The sequence below is a fragment of the Aethalodelphis obliquidens genome, unplaced genomic scaffold (assembly GCF_003676395.1).
Source record: "Aethalodelphis obliquidens isolate GAN/ISIS:26980383/991018 unplaced genomic scaffold, ASM367639v1 scaffold55, whole genome shotgun sequence".
Lineage (NCBI taxonomy): Eukaryota > Metazoa > Chordata > Mammalia > Artiodactyla > Delphinidae > Aethalodelphis > Aethalodelphis obliquidens.
In genome coordinates, this window is record NW_020837999.1 from 11211261 (window position 1) to 11232049 (window position 20789).

General features: G+C 46.3%; 1 long non-coding RNA gene across 1 annotated transcript in view; it reads right to left on the reverse strand.

Moving 5' to 3' along the window:
- Positions 1–1682: 1682 nt before the first annotated feature.
- Positions 1683–20789, reverse strand: part of LOC113609242 (uncharacterized) — a 140882-nt gene continuing 121775 nt past the window's right edge. Inside the window, exons 3-6 of the long non-coding RNA XR_003428566.1 lie at positions 10079–10239; positions 9215–9339; positions 8231–8783; positions 1683–2875 (exon numbers count right to left, since the gene is read on the reverse strand). This is a non-coding gene — a long non-coding RNA (uncharacterized LOC113609242). The remainder of the gene's footprint in view (positions 2876–8230; positions 8784–9214; positions 9340–10078; positions 10240–20789) is intronic.

The window sequence follows — 20789 nt, forward strand, 5'->3', positions numbered from 1 at the left end:
AAGGGGCGGGCGCGGGGCCGGCACAAAGGAGCCGGAGCGGCGGCGTGAGGGGCGGGCTGGAGAGCGGGGGCGCGGAGAGGGGCCGGGGGAACGGCGAGCGGCACCCCGGCAGCAACACGCAGCCCCCCTCCCTCGCTCCGGGCTGGGCGCATACTCGCTCTTTCTTTAGTGAGGTGCCCGGCACCTGCGTCGCCCGGCGCCCGGCAGACGCTCGGGGACCCCGGCCCGGCTGTCCTGATCCGGTCCCTCTCGTGCGCTCCCGGCCTCCTTCCGCCGCAGGTCCACCCCTTCCAGGCCCTGGCCGGGTGGGGGAAGGTCACTCCGGGACGCCTGAGAGTCGGCGACTCTGCCCAGCTCCGCCCCGCCTCTCCGCTCCTGCACCTGCCGCCCCCTCCGCGCTCCCAGCCCCTGCGGTTGCAGTTCCGGCCCGTCCCTCTCCTTCTAGGCCAGCCCAGCCGGCAGCCCCGGCTCGTGACTGCCGGGCTGTGCTCCCTGTGGGCGGCCTGAACCACCTCAAGCAGAACGATTGCCAAACCCACCCAGGGCGGCAGCCCGGATCCGGGGTTCGGAAGGGGTGGGAGGTGTAGGAGGCCGAGCCGCCAGCCCCCAGTGAGTCTTTCCTTCGGAAACCAGTCGCACTGCCTGGCGGCTCACACCAGTCTAGACCCGGGCGACAATGTCTGCACGTGACCCAGCCACCGAGGACTCCCCTTGGCGCCGAATCGGTGGCTGGTATTATCACGGACGTGGTTTTATGCCCCTTCGGGAGTACCGACCACTTTGTTCTTCTATAAAATGCCTGGGGCCAAACAGGACACGGGGAAACCCAGCTCAGATGGCGAGAAGGTGCAGGGCAGTCCTTGGTACCCTTTATCCCTTCCCCTCCTTTATCCCCTGTGCCTGAAAACCCAAACTCCTTGGTTTCATCTCCCTCTGCTAAACACCTGAACAGCTTCACACGTCCCTCTCAAGGGAGTGACACAGCAGAAATCAGCAGGGGCGCCTCTTCAGTCACTGCAGAGAGGTCTCATCCCCAGGGAGCAACATAGCCCATCCTGGAAAAGGAGATTTCCCCTCCCCATATCCAGAAAGCCAATACAGGGGATGCTTGTCGGGGGTCACCTTTCTGTCACCAAGGTGAACCTGGCAGGTCTAAGGACAACCTTGAACTGATGTAGTATGAGCTCTTTCCCACTAATCCTTCTCAAGGCCCACCTACCAGACCTGGGCAAACCTGAAAATTCCTGAAATGCAGAAGCAGCCACCCAGCCCCCAAGGGGCTGCTACATGTAGGGCTGGGTCAAGGGCAACCTTGAGAACTGCAGTGTTGAGAAAGGAAGCCACCCCCTGCTTTGCCCCTGTAGTGTTTATGTTGGAAAAGCCCCAAGTTGGTGGTAGAACTGCACGAAGAGGCTGCACCTGCAGATATGATGCCCCTAGTCCCCTCCCAACAGAAGCTACCTTATGGAGGAGTTTCCAGCAGGACAGGTCACTGGGAAGGGCATGTGTTATATTGAGTGCCCCCTATGTGTAAGACAGAGGAAAACTTGTGAGCGGAATCAGCAAAAAAGGATGAGTGGAGGGAAAGGTGGGATGGGAAGGGGTGAGGGGTTTGAGGGAGGGTGTGGAGCCCGCCTTTGTGCATACTCCCCTTTCCCACCCTTCACATCCCCACACCTATATTCCCCTCCCTCTCTCTCTCCCCCTCTCTCTTTCTCTCCCCTCCCCTTCTCTCTTTTCCAGTAGAAGTAGGTAGTACAACAAAGTATGCAGAGAAAGGCTCGCATTGCCAGGTTTTTTTTAAAAAAATCTTTTTTTCTTAAAAAAGCAGTGTCCTACCCTAGCTCTCTAGAGCTATGGCAAATGCCAATTGGTCTGATCCTGTGTCTGGCAAGGATGACCTTTTCCTGTTGTCCTTGACCTGCTATCTTCCTCTGGGGGATACACACACCCCCCCCTCAAATTTTACCTCCCCAGCTTTGCTCATTCTCCCTCCCCTGCATGTAAACTCTTGCTGGGTTCTGACAAGCTTCGAGGGTCATGCCTTCACAATAGCATCTCATTCTAAACCAACCTCCCCTTGGCTTAAAAGAACCTCCATGTTTCCACCCAAACCTGGTATTGCCCCTGGAGAGCATGATCTCTATGGGAACCAGATTCAAACTCCACCTTCCACTGTAGACCATCTAGAATTGTTTCACTCATCTAACCGTGTCACCAAAAAGAGCAACCTGATGAAGGGCAAGACAGACCTGCACTCGGTCTCCCAGCTTCAGTACTCACTAGCTGTGTGACCTTGAGCAAGTCACTTGTTCTCTGCAGGACCATTCTCTCAGTTGTAAAATCGGAGTGATACATTGTTGCAAGGATTAAATGGTAGTTGTGGGAAGCACTAAGCACAGTGCCTGGTGCATAACAAGGGCTATAAAGTAGGTAGCTTAATTATAATTAGCAGTTTCCATTTGACCTTGTCTAACCTTGGGGCTGTTGCTAGGACCTTCCCACTCTGATACGCCCTCCTGCCAGGCTCTGAATTCCCTTAGAAGGTCACCCTGACTAATCCCCCACCCTCCATGCCACCTTTCACCTTGCTTTCCAGTGTGCTTCCTGCTCTGTGACCTCCTCTAACTTGAGTAATGAATAACTTGAGCACACCATGTCCCTTTGGGCTTTGCTGGGCTGGGCTTGTGTTCTGAGGCCCCTTCAGCACAGGGTGCTGTAGCAGCAGGTTGAAAGCGGAGAACGTGTGGGTCTCCAGAGGGAGGGGTGCTTCTGGCAGGTGGAGCATGTGGCTGGGGTGTGACGGGGGGGAGGGGTGGACCACAAGGAACTCAGAAAGCCGTTCAGTCTGTGCCTATGGAGGTCTGGTGTTTCTCTGCAGAAAGAAGGAAGAAGGAATTCTTCAGCCCAGTTTCAACGGTCAGGGTGAAAAGAACAATTTTTCAATCTCTTTTTCTGTGCAGGCTAGGGAAGTGGAATAGTTCTGGAGTACTGTGGCTTGTTCTGCCTGAGACCGGTGCTGGGGGAGGGGGTGTGGAGAGAGGGGAAGCCGAGAGCAGGGATGGCAGCAGCGAGGAGTGGAGGAAGGTTAGGGACCTCTGTCCAAGCGGGGGAAACAACCAGATGCGCATTGAAGCAGAATCTACCCAGGGTGCAGAGATAGGGGTCCAGAGATAAAAGCAGGAAAGGGCGGTCTAGTTTGTAGCAACATGACCCAGTCAGAAGCCGGGCTGGGAGAAGAGGCAGAACCAATCAACCCCAGGCTGTCAGCTACTTCTGCTCAAGATCACGGAGGCTAACATGGAGGTTTACCTGCCTGTAAGAGAGAGGCTGCAGCTTGGCAGGCTGCGTGAGGGAGATCCAGACCTGAAAAATAGAACCGCCCCCAGGCTATTGGCTCTCTGAACCCCTTGGGCAAACATAACACAGTCTGCTCTGCAGAGGGCTCGGGAGGGCTGAGCCTGCCCATCCCAAGTTCACGCACATGCTCACGGACAGCAGGGTTCTGTTCGGCCAGGCCTAGAGTATTTGAAATCCAGAGTGGAGGGGGTGAGGGTATGTGTTGCAGGGTGACTCATCCTGGCAGCAGAAACTGTATGCAGCGTTGAGGAAAATGGCTGAACGGCAGCCTCTGTTCGCAATGGAAAGCGGCAAGAATGCACAACTCTGCAATGAAGGCCAAGGTCTGGGAGAGAGAAGAACCGAGCAATGGCCCCAGACGGCTCACAGTGGCGGGGACATGGGTGGATGCTTGCCTAACACCTCACACAGCCCACCCAGCCCCAGGCTGAGCACCTTGACCATCCATCATAGCAACCTGAGCGTTCCACAAGACATCCTTCTGTGCCTCACCATGGACTCTGCGTATTTAATAGGAAAACACTCTCTGGAATGGTTCTGAGACCCTGAATGCGGACATATAGAAATATCCCTCCATTACTTTCATTTAAGGTCATTCGGGCACTTTGCTGTTTCAATGGGTCTGGAATTGAATTCTTGTCCTGGTTGAGAACATAGTAAGAAAATAATGAAAAAGGATTTTTTTTCTTTTTTTTTTTTTTAAGCAAGACCCATTTGGGTCTGTTCCTGACATCAGTGGAAGAAGTGGCAAGTTACCTGTGTCACCTTGGTCACCAGGCCCTAGCAGGCAGACTTCCAAAAGTTGCTTTCTGTTACACTGTTTCCTAACTGGTAAGTCAGGAAACTTAAATCCAGAAAGCATGCATGGTGGAATGAGACTTGCCTGTTTTCTCTCCACCACCCCTGTCCTTTGTCAAATTGCTGTTAGGTGTGTAGATGGTGGAGGTGACCACAGTAGAGAGAAGAGGACACAGAGAACATGAGTTTTTGTTTGTTTGTTCTGGCAGGACCACAGAGGTTCATGGTCTCTACAAATATTCCTGATGTGGTGGGCAGTAAGGAATGAAGGTCTGGGAGATGTACTGCTAAACTATCCCTAGAACTTTCAGAGTTTACTTGTTCCTTTGTACTTCCCCAGTGCGGGGCAAGAGGTTGAATTTTCTTTTATCTTGGAAAAATGTCTGGTGCCAGCCAGCGCATCCTAGGCTTTAGAAAATAAAATTCTTTTCCTGTATTTTCCATCTACTTAAAAGGTGATAAGTGGACACCCCTCTGAGAGCCTAAGCTCAGTGAGGGGAGGTCCCATTGCAGCATTTTACTGTCAGAGAGGTATGGTCTAATTGGCCTTGCGGACATGTATAGATGGGATGAGAATCTGGGGCATGTTATGATCCTTTTTTTTACTGGACCACTTACTTGAAGTCTTCCAGGGATGAGAGGGAATGTCTATTTTACGGTCTGCTTAATTTTCAACTTCTTTCTGCTCCTTAACTGAGGACCTGGCAGGCAGGTCCTCAATTGGAGAGGCATCATGGATGAATTCACTGTGTATAGTGCTTCTGAAAGTAATGTCAGAAGTCCTTGAGTCCAGAATCCCTTCTCCTGGAGATAAGGTCAACTAGCCTCTAGTTGAACAGCTCCAGGGGCTGCGTCCTCCCTCCCCTGCAGTGGAACGTTCCACTGTTGGGAAACTCTGAACTAAAACCTAGCTCCTTGTAACTCCTGCCCAATTCTGGTTCTCTCCTTCAAGGGACAGGATGCAAGTCGGGTGCATCTTCAATGTGTCAGCTCTACGTACATTGATACCTTTCACAGTAAAAAGTCCCCAGTTTCTTCAGTTCACGTAGGAGCTGGTTTCTGACCTCCTCATCATACTAACTCCTTTCCCCCGCACAATTTCCCATTTGTTGGCGTCCTTTTTTAAAGCAAGTACCCTGGTTCCAAGGAGCGCAGAGTCCAGTGGAGATCATTTTGGATCGTGATCAGGACACTATCATTTTTTTAATCAATTACTATCCTCCCAACACTATGCCTTCATGGTTTTATTGAGCTAGGCCTTTTTTTTTTTTTTTTTGCAGTACGCGGGCCTCTCACCGTTGTGGCCTCTCCTGTTGCAGAGCACAGGCTCTGGACGCGCAGGCTCAGTGGCCATGGCTCATGGGCCCAGCCGCTCCTCGGCATGTGGCATCTTCCCGGACCGGGGTACGAACCCGTGTCCCCTGCATCGGCAGGCGGACTCTCAAACACTGCGCCACCAGGGAAGCCCCTATGAGCTAGGCCTTTTTAACACTGAAGTCAGATAAATGTTTTAGAAAAAGCTCTTGCCAAAAAAACAGAGACACTCCCTCCCCTTGAAGTCTAGCTCAAGGAAAATGGCTACACATGGAGCAGTCAGGGCAGGGGGACACCTGTCCCTGGGCTCCAGGGAAAAATGCTGCAAAGGCTGACCTTGAAGGGACTGTTCTGGGCAGGTGCTGGGCCGGAGTCTGGAGGTCTTTATTCTAGCGTCCCCATCGAAGTGACTCAGCGGCATTCTGCAGGCTTTCTCACCACCACCTGACTTCCTCAGCGGCCCCCAGTGCCCAGTTTTGGCCCACAGGCAGGTCAGCTGGCTAAGGCTTTTATGGTCCTACGTTTCTCACGGTCCTGAAGCTGCAGTTCCCATTGCTAACTGGCAACAGCTTTCTTTGCTCTCAGTCTTAACCCAGGTCGGGGAGTCAGGTTGGCACAGATCCCGTTTTCACAGGTCAGAGGTTGTTGGGAAACCTCAGCATTGACCATCTTGGCCTCAGTTCCTCCCCGCCCCCCGCCCCCCATGTGGCTCCTGCTGGTTGAAAGGGCTGCATAGCTGTTGGCTGGCATGAGACAGACGCACACGCCCAGATAGGCAGGCAGACAGGTAGGCAAACAAACGTGTAGAACAAAGGACCTTATACACCCTATAAAATTTGCCAGATCTTTTTTCTTTTTGAGGTACTGTAACTTTCCACACCATTCTAGAAAGATTGCATTTTAATGTGGCTACTTTGTAGGAATCAAACCAAAGGGGAGAAGTGAAAAAAGACTGTTTTGCATTTATTTTACTTTGAGAAGGAGCTGGGAGACAGATGCAAAAAATGCAAAAAATGCAAAAAAATTGTATAAACTAGATTACAATTTAATTTATACTCATTTCTACACCGAGTAGTGAGAAGGATTTTATACTCTCAAGAAGCAGATCCTTTAGGCAGATGGGCTGTTTGCAGCATCTGTATCGTAGCTAGCTAACAGCTTGATTTTTGCCTTAATGAATGATAACATTTAGTCTTTCCTACCTACCATCCACATGGCATTGCACCCACCGATCACTGAGGGTAGGCCCCCTTTGCTGGAGTTTTAGAAATGCATCTTGAGTACCAGATGGCCTTCTGTCCAGTCACATGACATGACACTACCTGCCAAGGTGCTTGACTTCCTGGTTCCAAAAGTTATTGCTGTGTCTTTCCTCACAGTAACACATAAATGAGTGGAATGATGACCAGGATCACTGAGCCCGGGCTTTCCCAAGAGCTCTTGTTCCCTTTAAAGCTTCTGTCATCATATGAGAAGCTACACTGGCTAATAATAACTGTGTTTATCAAACATGATAAGTCAGACACTATGCCAAATATTCAATATGGATTACCTTTTCTACTCTATAGTACCTGTTTTAACAACTTCATGAGGTTAAGTCCTATGATGGTTAATTTTACATGTCAACTTGACTGGACTAATGGATGCCCAGATGGCTGGTAAAATATTATTCTGGATGTGTCTGTGAGGGTATCTCTGGAAGGGATTAGCATTGGAATCAGTAGACTATGTAAAGAGGGTCACCCACACCAAAGCAGGTGGGCATTGTCCAGCACGTTGAGGGCCTGAGTAGAACAAAAAAGCAGAGGAAGGGCAAACTCCTTCTCTTTGCTTGAATGGGACATTTATCTTTTCCGGCCCTCAGACACTGGTGCTCTAGGTTCTAGGGTTTTTCAGACTCAGACTGGGACTTAAACCTTTGAGTTCAGACTGACTTACCGCTGGCTTTCCTGGTTCTCCGCTTGCAGATGGCAAATCATGGGACTTTTCAGCCTCCAAAACAGAGTGAGACACTTCCTATAATAAACCTCCTCTTATAGATATATCTATATATATATCCTATTGGTTCTGCTTCTCTGAAGAGCCCTGACTAATACACTCCTATTATTGTTATATCTTCATTTTACAAACAAAGCAACTAAGTCTCTCATGTAGATTAGATCCCTAAGGCTAGCAAGAGGGAAGCCCACATTCAGAGCCAGGCAGCCTGTTTCCAGAGCCTGTGCTCTGAGCCACTAGGCCTAACTGCCTCTTCAGAAGGAAGATGTGTACATATAGAAAGTGCAAGCACACCTCAGGGCACCAAATGGGTGGAATCATGTAAAGCTTCTTCTTATTTTTTGTACATGTCAAAAGCTCTCCGAGATAATGTAAGTCTCATTGGGTCACAATTTAAAGAAGCCTGTCTTGGATTCATGTACTTATTCATCAACCATTCATCGATTGCCTACTGTGTATATAGCATAGCCTTAGAAACCGAGAGAGTCACAAAAGACAGAGAAGATGTCTGGACCTTTTAGCAGCAGACAATCGAGTCAGTGAGGCCAGATACACGGGAATGAGCAGACAACAATGCAGGGTAGTAAATGATCATGTCCCATAATGGATACCACAAACAAGAGGAACAACAGGAATTTAGAGATGAGAGATACCCCTTTGGGAAGAGGTGGGCCCTGAACGGGATTCCAACAACCCTGTGAGAAGAAGCAGAAAAGAAGGAACACTCCTTCACTCATTCATTGAATATCGGTAACCTTACCGTGTGCTGGGTCACTTTGCTGGTCACCAGAGAGTCGAGATGGTCAAGCAGCTATTCTCTCATGTGGGGACAGCCTGATACTTGCCAAGGGTGCTAGGAGAGAACACAAGAGAGGGACCTCCTGAGAGCTGGGAAGGCTTCCTGCAGATGGTGGCATCTGTGCAAGAAAGAGTTAGCCTGTGAGGGGAAGTGAGGGGAAGGGCATGGCAGGCGGCGGTGGGGGGAAGCTTGTGCAAAGACATGGAAATGTGGGCTATGTTTAGGAAGGGTAGATGGAAGGAATGCCTGGGACAAAGATTTTTTTAAATAGAGAAAACATGAGACTTAGAGGTAAAGGGTCTGGACTGCCCTTTCTACAGGAAGAAAAAGAGCGGAGCAGATCAGAGTCCATCGGAGAACTGTGACTTCATTGCCAACATTCTGACGTTCATCAGGGTAGGAAGAAAAAGATCCTGCTTCCGTTCCTCCGGCATACGAAATCAGGTCTGTCCTCATTGCGTCTTCATTGCTGAACTCCCTTGGTTGAACTGGGTGATGCCTAGGCTCTGTGCCACTGCGACCAACAGGAGAAGTCAGACTTTACCATAAGGCATAATTTCCTTAAAAGAGAGCACCCTTCCTCCCTTTACCTCTCCCAGGGCTTCTGCATAATATCTACTTAAGGGAATCTGGACATTCCCAGAAAATGGCCTTTCTTTTCTCTGCAGGACAAAGTTTTCAAATGAAATCAGAATTAGACTGAAGAAAACCAGGCAGAAGTCTCATAGGTGTCATATTTGACACCTACTGAGACTCCCATTTTCTTTTTAATTTATTTTTTATTTTTATATCATTTAAATTTTATCTATTTTTTTATACAGCAGGTTCTTATTAGTCATCCATTTTATACACATCAGGGTATACATGTCAATCCCAATCGCCCAATTCATCCCACCACCACCACCGCCACCGCCCCCTGCCACTTTCCCCCCTTGGTGTTCTTACGTTTGTTGAGACTCCCATTTTCTCATTTCATAGGAATCTGGATGTGAAAGGGAAGCACTGTTACTCTGAGGTGATTATTCTCTCCAGCAGAACACGGGGCTGAGGGAGGGTGTGTGTCATCTTCTCTGCCAAGGGTGAAGGAAAAGACATTTCTGTCCCTCCTCCAATTTGAAATTGAGCACTTTTCCCCCCACACCAATCTTTTACATATTGTTTTGGTTCCCTGACTCTCCCCGCACTACAGCTGAACGGAAAGTTGATTAAATCTCTTTCTGGAGTTTGCTCGAGACCCTAAACTTCACGTACATTATAGACCTGTCGAAAACTGTGTTGCAAGTTCTAAACAAGTAATGATAGACTTTAAAAACACAACCTGTTGTTGGTTAGATGAAAACCCTTCATCCTGATAACAATTTCCCTTGACAGGCAGAGTGGGCACAAGGCTTGGGGGAGGCCTAGCATGCCTGGTCTTAGAAACTCTACGATGTGTAAGGGAACTTAGAGGTTATTTTTCAGATGAGGAAGCAGAAGCCCAGTGAGAGAAAATAGCAGGAGAGCTTGTGGCTGGACGGGCTTCAGACCAAGGCCTCGTGCCCCTAGTCCATGTTCATTTTCCATCTTATAATTCAGCTTGGGTTGGCCTGAAGAAGCAGCCACACATGAAGATGGAGAATATCGTTGCCTCCATTTGAGGGACCCCAAGAAGCAACTTCACTGTGATCCCCCATTAAAAAAGAAAAAAAGAAAAGAAAGAAAAATCTTCCATGATGGTTTTACCAGTTGGAGTTAGGTTTGGCTGTGAGTAACGGAAGCCCAAAATAACCATGGCCTCAACAACATAGGATTTATTTCCCTCTCACTTACAAGTCCAGAGGAAAGCGGTCCAGGAATGGGGACATGGCTGTATTCTGTTACATCCTTAGGGATTTGGGCCTCTTCCAGCTTCCCTTTTTACTATCCCTCCTATGTGGCCCATGCTCTCATGGGCCAAAATGGTGCCTAGGACGGCAGTCTTCCCAGCCAGGCTAGAAGAGGGGACAAAGAAGAAGAGGAAAGATGTAAGTGCCAACTTCCCTTTATGGAAACATCCATCCAGCAGCGCTAACACGGCGTGCCTGCTCCCATCTCACTGGTCAGAATTTGGCCTCAGGGCAATACTTGGCTATAAGGAAAGATGAGAAATATAGTCTTTATTTTGGGCACCACGGGCCCAGCTAAAAATTATAGGGTCTATCCCTGTCTCCACCACAATGACACAGAGGAATTTGACACATATTGATTTGTTCTTTTGAGTTAGTATTTTCCAGACCTTTTTCAAAATACAAATCCTGGGATGGCTGCCATTATCTATGTTGTCCAATGAGAATATCAAATCTCTTTCTTTTGCGGTAAGAAAGGCGAGCCATTGTAAGAGCAAACCATTAGAGAAGTCCAGGTCACCGGGATCAGAGGAAGTGGCTCTGGAAGAAGCAGGGGAGCACGGCTGGAAAAGATCTCAAGAAGAGTGTGCAGAAAACAGCTGCATATAGATTGTGCTATGGGCGTGATCTCTGACTCTGCCCTATTGGCAAAGGCTGGATCTGTTGATATTCTGCCCCCATCTCCTTTCTCTACTTCCTATGGCAACAGTGGATTCAATCTCCTCCAGCCTCTCTGGGGGCTGTGGGATTTAGATAGCTGTTCCCTAATCTTAGTATGAGTTGTGGTGGCACAGGGTGTGTGATTTATCCAGACCCAGCATGCCAGCCACCCTGCCAGTTTTAGCCCGTTAACTGACGATGGGTCTTAGAGCAGGTCACATCTGGTTGCAAATTAAGAGCCACTTCCAGCAAATCAATAATTCTTCAGTTTCATCAGCCTTCTGAAAGGATGGCATGTTAGTTTTGAAGTCTTGATTCGGGTTGGCCAACATGGGACTACACGTTATTGAGTCCCCAGGGTAACTTCTGGCAGCTCCTCACACCTTCCAAGCTTCCTCTGGCCTCAAGGCTTTTACACACGCTAGTCCCCTCTGTGTCTGGAGGGTTTATCTCTCCCCTTTTGGCTAGGTAACACCTACTGAGCTTTCAGGGGAAGACTTCCCAGATGTCTGAAACTAGGGAAAACATCTTAGCCACGAGTTTTCATGGCACCGTGTAACTCTTCTTTGTGCCGTTGGTCGCTGAAGCCGTTCTACGTTCATTTGTGTGATTATTTGCTTACCTAAGTTTCATAAGAACAGCCTTGGTCCAGCACGGTATCCCCTCTACCTATCACAGATGGACACATAGCATATGCTCTATAAATTGAGCTGAGCGAGTAAAGAGGTCCCCCTGCACTTTTCTCTCAAACCCTAAGACAACTGCACAGATCTTCTCAATATGTTGACCGTGAATCCATCTTCTGCATCAGATTTACCTGGTTGACTCCTTTAAAGGGCACATTCCTGGGCTTATCCCCAACGTCCTCCTGAATCACTACCTGGATAGGGCCCAGGAATCTGCATGTGAACAAGCTTCCCTGGTAACTAAGCACCAAGATGATTGAGAAGCCCTACCTTAGGGTGTGTAGAAGTTTGGGAAGATAGCACAGCTGGTTATAATTAAGACCCCCACGCTAGGCACTGGAATGTGTCCTAGGATGAGACTGTTGTATTCGGGAACTATCTTAATATGCTTAAACTGGATGAAGAAACACATAAGACGGCTTAGACCTTTGAGATTTGAAAACACACTAGAAAATTCGGAGACAGCTGCTCACTGTGCTTAGATCAAGCGTATGTGGAAATAAAACAATGTGTGCTCACTGCAGCACCTTTGCTGAGGGATTCTTAAGGAGTAAAAAGAAAGACCCGATTGTTACCAGTCACTTGCTGTCTTCTCCCCCCACACCCCCAAGCCCCCATCCCCAGGTGAAGTGGTGACACAGAGCTCTAGCTGGGCCTTTTGAATGAAGAACTGAGTCCTCTGTGGAACCCTCGGTCTGATTTCAAGCCTCTGAACTTAAGAAGACATACACTGTATTCACCTATTAAAGACATCCAAACCTGTGAGCTGACAAACTTTAATCCTTGTTTTCTTTGAAAAAACTGAGGTATACTATACCCTGAAGTTGACAATGCACATGGGCAGCCCCACTCAATGAAGTCCAAGTATGCACTTCGACAAAGGGTGGGATAACCCTTTAAAGGAAGAGTTCTACTGAGTGTTCTTGTCTTTCTTTTGCCCACCTAGTTGCACTTTTTACTTCACTACAAAGATTTCTTTTTCCTCTTTTTTTTTTTTTTTTTTGCGGTACCCGGGCCTCTCACTGTTGTGGCCTCTCCCGTTGCGGAGCACGGGGCCCAGCCACTCCACAGCATGTGGGATCTTCCCAGACTGGGGCACGAACCCGTGTTCTCTGCATTGGCAGGCAGACTCTCAACCACTGCGTCACCAAGGAAGCCCATCTTTTTCCTCTTTTAAGACTCTCTTCTCCTCTCTCTCTACTTGAGGGTAAGTTCCTATCTTTTTTTAAGGATCATAGATTCTTTAACTTCCAAGAATTTTTCTTTTCTCCCATCGCTTCAGGACCCACCTCCTGTCCTCTTTTTAATATTTCCCCAAGATCTTGGATAATCACTGTCATTTCTCTTTAAAAAAATAATTCACTATATTGTCTCACCAAATACCCAACTCCTCTATATAAATAGCTCCACTAAAACAAACAAAACCAAACAGCACAAACTGATGTATGAATTGGGATTACGAATAAAGATAAAAAGTTCAAAGTATAAAACATAAGACAAAAGTTACTGTCCCAAAGAGAACCCCAAATGCAGTAGCTGGAGGAGGGCCAGGAGGAAGTCACCATACAGTAAGTCCCCTACATACGAACCTTCAGGCTGCAAACTTTCCCATCACGTAAGTTAGTTCACGTGTCTGACGTACATTGTCACGTGCAGCTTGCCCTCTGTGTCCTGTTGCTGACGATCCTTCGGCTCTACCATCTCCTACCTCCTCTCCCTCCTCCAGTCAGTAACTCTTCTTGCCTGTTCCCTCGATGCCAGCCCCTGTATGCCAGCTGTTGTACTGTACTACCATACTTTTCAAGGTACTGTACTATAAGATGAAAAATGTTTCATTTTTTGTGTTTGTTTGTGATGTATTATTTGTGTGAAAAGCATTATAAACCTATTACAGTACAGTACTCTATAGCCAACTGTACCTAGGCTAACTTTGTTGGACTTATGAACAAATTGGACTTATGAACCTGCTCTCAAAACAGAACTTGTTCGTATGTAGGGGACTTACTATACTTACATTGTAACCTGCTTGAGAACAGAAACAAAGTCTTACCTCGAATTCCCCACACTTCCTAGCATAGTGCCTGACTCACAGAAGTTTCAAGAAACATTTACTGAATAAATGATTGAAGGAAGAAATGATCTCCAATTTTAACTAGGCACCTGCTAGTTTTTATGTACAGTTGCTGTTCAAGGTAAACTTCCGAACCCACAAAAACTTCACTGTGGCCCTGCCGTTAACTTACCTGGCCGGATGATCCAGTGTGTTGTAGTCAAGAGTTAGGAAATCTATCCCTTCCTTGCAGTCTATAATATTCTCATCCAGCCCTTGAGATCTTACACTTCAAGGTCCCCAATCCTTCAAAGATCTTTCCAGGCCATAGCAATGAAAAAGAAATCCTTTGCTGGCAAAATATAGGGTATTTCAGCTAAAAATCCCTGTGTAGTAGTGTTAGCCACTATATTTCATTGTGGTGTCATGGAAAGTACATGGGTTTTGGAGACAGAGCCATTTGATTTTGTGAGTTACTTAACGATATGAGGGTCAACTTTCTCATCTTGAAAATGGGAATAACGACACCTATATTTTATTGTCTTTGTGGGAGTTAGAGATAATTAATGAAAAGGGCTTAGGACATAACAGAAGCTCAACAAATGACAGCTCTTCCTGCTCAAATTTAAGCTCTATAGGGACTGACATTTTTGTCTGCTTTGTCACTGCTAGCTCCTAGTGCCTGGTCGAGAATAAAATCACTTGTTAATATTTGTTAAACAAATGATGTATTTGTTTACAACTTAGCAAGTCACAGAACAGAAATGCATCCTTGCATTTTGAATAAGCTAAAATATCATGGTGTTTAGTGTTTCTATTAGCATCTGGCTTTAAGACTCTGTGGAGTATGCCAGCAATAGCTGTGTGTTGTTTTTTAAATTTTGTTCTTGTTTTTACTTTTTTTTAATGTGTGTTTTCGATACAACATGTAGGACAGTGGTGGATGATGTATATCAGTGGATCTCAAAGTGTGATGTCCAGCCTAGCAGCGTCCGCATCACCTGGGAACTTGCTAGAAACGTAAATTCTCAGGCCTCACTCCAGACCTAGTGTATCAGTAGGGGGCCAGTAAATCTGTTTGAACAAGTCCTCAGTTGATTGTGATGCATGCTAAAGTTTGAGAAGCAGAACGACTGGCGTGTGTAAAATTCTCCTGTGCTGTGATTAGAAATGATATGAGAATAGATGACTTGCACCTAGAAAATATAATCCATTGGAGATTTTAGAATATGATGCTCACAGAATTAATATCTCCCAGGTATTGAACTTTCAGGAACCTCAACTGAGTGACAGATCATGAGTTCACATGCTTGTTCAGCTGACTCTCCTCACTACATGATCTGTGGACGTGTGCTATAAGGGCTTCCGAAACTGCTCTGTTTTTACTGTGGTGCCTATTATAGACTGAATGTTTAGGTCTCCCTCCAAATTTCTATGTTGGAGCCCTAACCCCAGTATGATGGTATTAAGAGATGGATCCTTTGGGAGGTAATTAGGTTTAGATGAGGTCATGAGAGTGGAGCTCCAAGATGGAATTAGAGCCCTTATTAGAAGGAGACACCAGAACTCTCTCTCAGCCAAGCAAAGATACAATAAGATGGTTTGCCAGCCAGGAAGAGGGCCCTCACCAATTACCCAACCATGCTGGCACCCTGATCTTAGACTTCCAGCTTCTAGAACTGTGAGAAAATAAATATCTGTATTTTGTTACAGCAGCCTGAGCTGATTAAGACGGTGCCCCTTCCATCCAATTATGGAAGAGTAAACAAGGGTGGCTGTGACTCAAAGGAAGCTCCATCTATGGGCTAGCTCTCGATTCTTATATTAGTTAAGATGTGAGCCAAGCCACTGTAACAGAGACCCAAAAAGAGACTGGCTCAAAGAAAAGAACAGTTATTTCTTTCTTCCCTAACAGCCTGGAGGTGAATGGTCCAGGCTGGCAAGGCGGTTCTGTTACATGAAGTTATCAAGGGACCCTTGTTTTTCCATCTTGTTACTCTGGCGTCCCCAACGGTGTTGTCCTTCTTTGCATGGCTAAGGCTGAGTCAATACCAAATCTGCATTCCATCTTACTGCAAGGAGAAAATCTTAGACAGTGTCTTTGGCTTTAAGCAGATGATGCCAAATTTATACATCTCACTTCCATTTATACCCCCTTACTTACAATACGGCACCCAGCTGCAAGGCAGGCTGGGAACTGTAGTGCCAGACTGGCAGCCATGCACCCAGATAAAGCACAGAGGGCTCTGTATTAAGAAGAAGAAGAGGGACGTGAACCCTGGGAGATGGTTAGCAACCTCTACCAGAGCTCTGAACAGCTTCTCAGTGTCTCTTCTCACGGGGCCCAAGTGTTTCGTGTAGACTCTCCTTGGATTCCTATGAGATTTCTGTATCTTTTGATTAACGCTCCCCTTTTCTTGAGTTAGCTTGAGATTATTCTTTGCTACCAAATGCTCCAGATTAGAACAGTGTACCTTAAATCCCTCAGATCTTAGTGAAGGTTAAATTAACCATAATGTGACAACAAGGGATGGGCTCAGAGCAAAGCACAAACACCAAGTGAAAGGGTTGGGCAGGTCTGGCTACCAGGAAGGCCGTAAGGTGAGATGGGATGAGAACATCCCCCATGCCACAGTTGCGAGCTGTCCTGAGCACTCTCTCCACTGAGAACTCTGAGCCCAGGCAAAACCTCATTAACTTGTCTTCGGCAGCTTTCATCCTCTTTCTTCATTTTTTGCCAGTGGGATCTCTGCCATCGGAACTCCTACATCCCGTGTCTATTCCCTTAAATTTCTGTGTTCTTCTGCGTGCATATGCACTAGGGACTCCTTGGGGCTCAGTGCCTTAACATTAAATGTGACTCTCTAGTAGTGGGGACATTTCAGGCCCACTGGGGGTATTAGTTTTGGTATATTAGGGGTTCCTGTGGCCCTGCGAATAACACACAAGCCCCATCCTTCTGGCATGTGTGGCAACATCTGCCTGTCCTCACTTCAGGATAATAGTCTGGTGAGAGACATAGCATCTTTTTTCTTCCTTTAGTTTCAGTTTATTATATAAACATCTAATGAGTCCACTGACTAACACCTCAGCAACACTTGAATCCATTCAGGGCTTCCATTTCCTGGAAGAAATAGGTAGAATTCTTGGGTCTCTTCTCTCGCAACCTTGTTTCCTTTTCCTCCTTTTAAAGTTGACTGTTTAACTCTGATGTACAAATGCCTGGACCAAATAAAGTGCCAGGATTTCACAGTTGTGTGTCTCGTGAGGGGTTATAGTAAACTGAGGAAAAGGAGAAGAAACATTCAATGGGATTTTGCACATTCAAGGTTGAAAATGAAGTCCATGTTTAGACTTAATCAACTCAACACCTGTCTTTGGCCTCATCTATCCCGGGCTTCTTGGCTTCTTCTCTGGGCAGTTTGTTCTTCCATGGGCCATGTGTCTCAGGGAAATAATGGGACAGTTACAGTCCCATGACATTCTGTTCATGGAAGGCTTTACAGGAGGAATGGAAGATGGAGGGGTAGGGAATGGGCTCAACATGGGATGAACAGCCATTATGTTCCAGGCACTGATGGATGTTTTAATTCTCAAATAAACTGGAGAGGAATTAATATTTCAACTTATGAGAAAATGGAGGCTTGAAAAGTTTAAGTAATTCACCCAGGTCCCTAATAACTGATAAGTGGTGAAACCAGAATCTGAACAAGGTCTGTCTGGTTTTTAAAGCCTGCACTCAAAATTGCCTTGACCAGCTTTACGCAAAGAGTCTTTCATGAATAGTTATACCTTGGCAGCAAGGAAAGGAGGATGGCCCACTTTAATTGCATTCTTTATTAGTGGACGGAGGGTGCAGGGGGAATGGGGACCACTGAAAATTAATTCATAATTTATCAAGGGGTTCTAGGTTCTGCCACAATCTTATTATTATTATTATTTTTAGTATTGTATTTTTTTTGCGGTACGTGGGCCTCTCACTGTTGTGGCCTCTCCTGTTGCGGAGCACAGGTTCCGGACGCGCAGGCTCAGCGGCCATGGCTCACGGGCCCAGCCGCTCCGCGGCATGTGGGATCTTCCCGGACCGGGGCACGAACCCATGTCCCCTGCATCGGCAGGCGGACTCTCAACCACTGCGCCACCAGGGAAGCCCTGCCATAATCTTATTATTTGACTCCAGGAAAATCCATTTTCTTCCCTGTGACTTAGTTTTACAACCAGATTTTTTGAAAATAAAAAAATAAAAAGATAATGCTCCCAGTGTTTGAAGGGATCAGTAAAAATTGAGGTGAAAGACCATATAAAAATCCTAGGGCTTCCCTGGTGGCGCAATGGTTGACAGTCCGCCTGCCGATGCAGGGGACACGGGTTCGTGCCCCGGTCCGGGAAGATCCCACATGCCGCGGAGCGGCTGGGCCCGTGAACCATGGCCGTTAAGCCTGCACGTCTGGAGCCTGTGCTCCGCAACGGGAGACGCCACAACAGTAAGAGGCCCACATACCAAAAAAAAAAAAAAAATCCTAGCAGGTAGGAGGTCCATATGTATGAGTATAAATGATAGATTTTTAAAACTCCATTTAAAAGCATTCTATACAGAGCAACTTCTATTTAGTTTCGCTATTGTACCAGGCTTGTTTCTTAAAGGTAGGCCCCATATCTTCATCAAGGAATCCTAAAATGTTAGAACTGAAAGCGACTTCGGACATCAGCAAGGCTAACATTCTCAATTTTTTTTTGGCTGAAGAGAATCTCTTTTTCTGTTTCCCTTACATGGCCTAGTGCCTTGACTTGATACAGTAAGGGCTTATTAAATAGCAATTGAATAAATAGTGGATGTCTTGTATATGCTTTGTTGGTTGACCTCACCCCTGCACCTCTGTGAACAAGGATACAGGAGCAATCTGAACCTTGGAACATATTTTATACGATCATTAATCACCCCTTTAAGAGTATAGTTGTTTTTATGAGTTTTCCCTCCTGAAATGACCTTTACTACAGCATAAGTTTAGTTTAGAATATGAATTCAGTGTATTCAAGTGTTTCGTAGCAAACATTCCAGTGGCCTCTCTGATTGTATTAGACCTACAGTGATGACAAAATCCGCATTTGCGTAACACTGTGACACTGTTGCTCCACTTATTTCATCAGTATGATGATCTCTAGCAAGCCTGGGAACTTTAATGGCAAGTTCCCCTCCACCTGTGGCTCTATGGCTGGCTTTGTGGCTTTGTAACACACGCAGGTATGTGTAACCCATGCAGGTATGTGTATTACCCATGCAGGTGTGTGTATTACCCATGCAGGTGTGTACAACCCATGCAGTTGAACAAGGTTTAGTGCTCTGCCGTGACCCTCTTGAAATTCTTAATAATTTTTAACAAGTGGCCCTGCATTTTCTAGATATTTTTAAAAATAAATTTATTTTATTTATTTATTTTTGGCTGCATTGGGTCTTTGTTGCTGTGCGTGGGCTCAATCTAGTTGTGGCGAGCAGGGGCTACTCTTCATTGCGGTGCGCGGGCTTCTCATTGCAGTGGCTTCTCTTGTTGTGGAACAGAGGCTCTAGGCACGCGGGCTTCAGTAATTGTGGTACGTGGGCTCAGTAGTTGTGGCTCACGGGCTCTAGAGCACAGGCTCAGTAGTTGTGGCACACAGGCTTAGTTGCTCTGCGGCATGTGGGATCTTCCCAGACCAGGGATTGAACCCGTGTCCTCTGCATTGGCAGGCAGATTCTTAACCACTGCACCACCAGAGAGGCCCAGCCCTGCATTTTCATTTTGCACTGAACACTGCAAATTATGTAGCCAGTGCTACCTGGCTCCCTGTGCATGCTTGAGCTGTGTGTGCTCTTCCTGTAAGTTTCCCATCCCCTTTCTCAAAGGCAGAGCTATCACTTACTCCCATCTTGCTGGGATCTGAAACATCAGCCGGACCTTTAAAATAAACTAGTAAGTACATTATTCAAAACAAACTGTGTTAGATGGCCAGGAGGCACATGAAAAGATGCTCAATATTGCTCATTATTAGAGAAATGCAAATCAAAACTACAAGGAGTTATCACCTCAGAATGGCCATCAGCAAAAAGTCCACAAATAATAAATGCTGAAGAGGGTGTGGAGAAAAGGGAACCCTCCTACACCATTGATGGGAGTGTAAATTGGTGCAGCCACTATGGAGAACAGTATGCAGGTTCCTTAAAAACTAAAAATAGAACTACCATACGACCCAGCAATCCCACTCCTGGACGTAGATCCAGAAAAGATGAAAACTCTAATTCAAAAAGAAGCTTGCATGCCTAGAGCCTGTGCTCGGCAACAAAGAGAAGCCACTGCAATGAGAAGCCTGTGTGCTGCAAGGAAGAGTAGCCCCTGCTCGCCAGAACTGGAGAAAGTCTGTGCACAGCAACAAAGACCCAGTGCAGCCAAAAATAAATAAATAAATAAATAAATTTAAAAAGAAAAGATACATGCACCCCAATGTTCACTGCAGCACTATTTACAGTAGCCAAGACACGGAAGCAACCTAAATGTCCATCGACAGATGAATGGATACAGATGTGGTATATATATATACAATGGAATACTACTCAGCCACGAAAAAGGATGAAACAATGCCATTTGCAGCAATATGGATGGACCTAGAGATCATCATAGTAAGTGAAGTAAGTCAGAGAAAGGAAAATATCATATGATATCACTTATGTGGAATCTAAAAAAATGTTACAAATGAACTTATTTACAAAACAAAAATAGACTCATAGACATAGAAAACAGACTTATGGTTACCAAAGGGGATACTGGGGGGTGGGAGGAGAGACAAATTAGGAGTTTGGGACTAACATATACACACTACTATATATAAAATAGGCAAGCAACGACCTACTGTATAGCACAGGGAACACTACTCAATATCTTGTAATAACCTATAATGGAAAAGAATCTGAAAAAGAATATTCATATGTATATATATGTATATGTATAACTGAATCACTGTGCTGTACACTTGAAACTAGCACAACATTGTAAATCAACTATACTTCAATTAAAAAATTAAATGACTGAAAAAAAAAAACCTAATTGTGTTCTTCCTGCATTTTGACAAATTAATGGGATGGAATGAATATGTGTTAATCATTCATTTATTTCATTTCACCGTCACCTCAAACCTGTGAGATAAGAGCTATTTGGATTTTACAGATGGAAATATTGAGGCTCAGGGAAGTTGGTAAGTGGCAGGGCTCACACAGTGAATTCTGATTT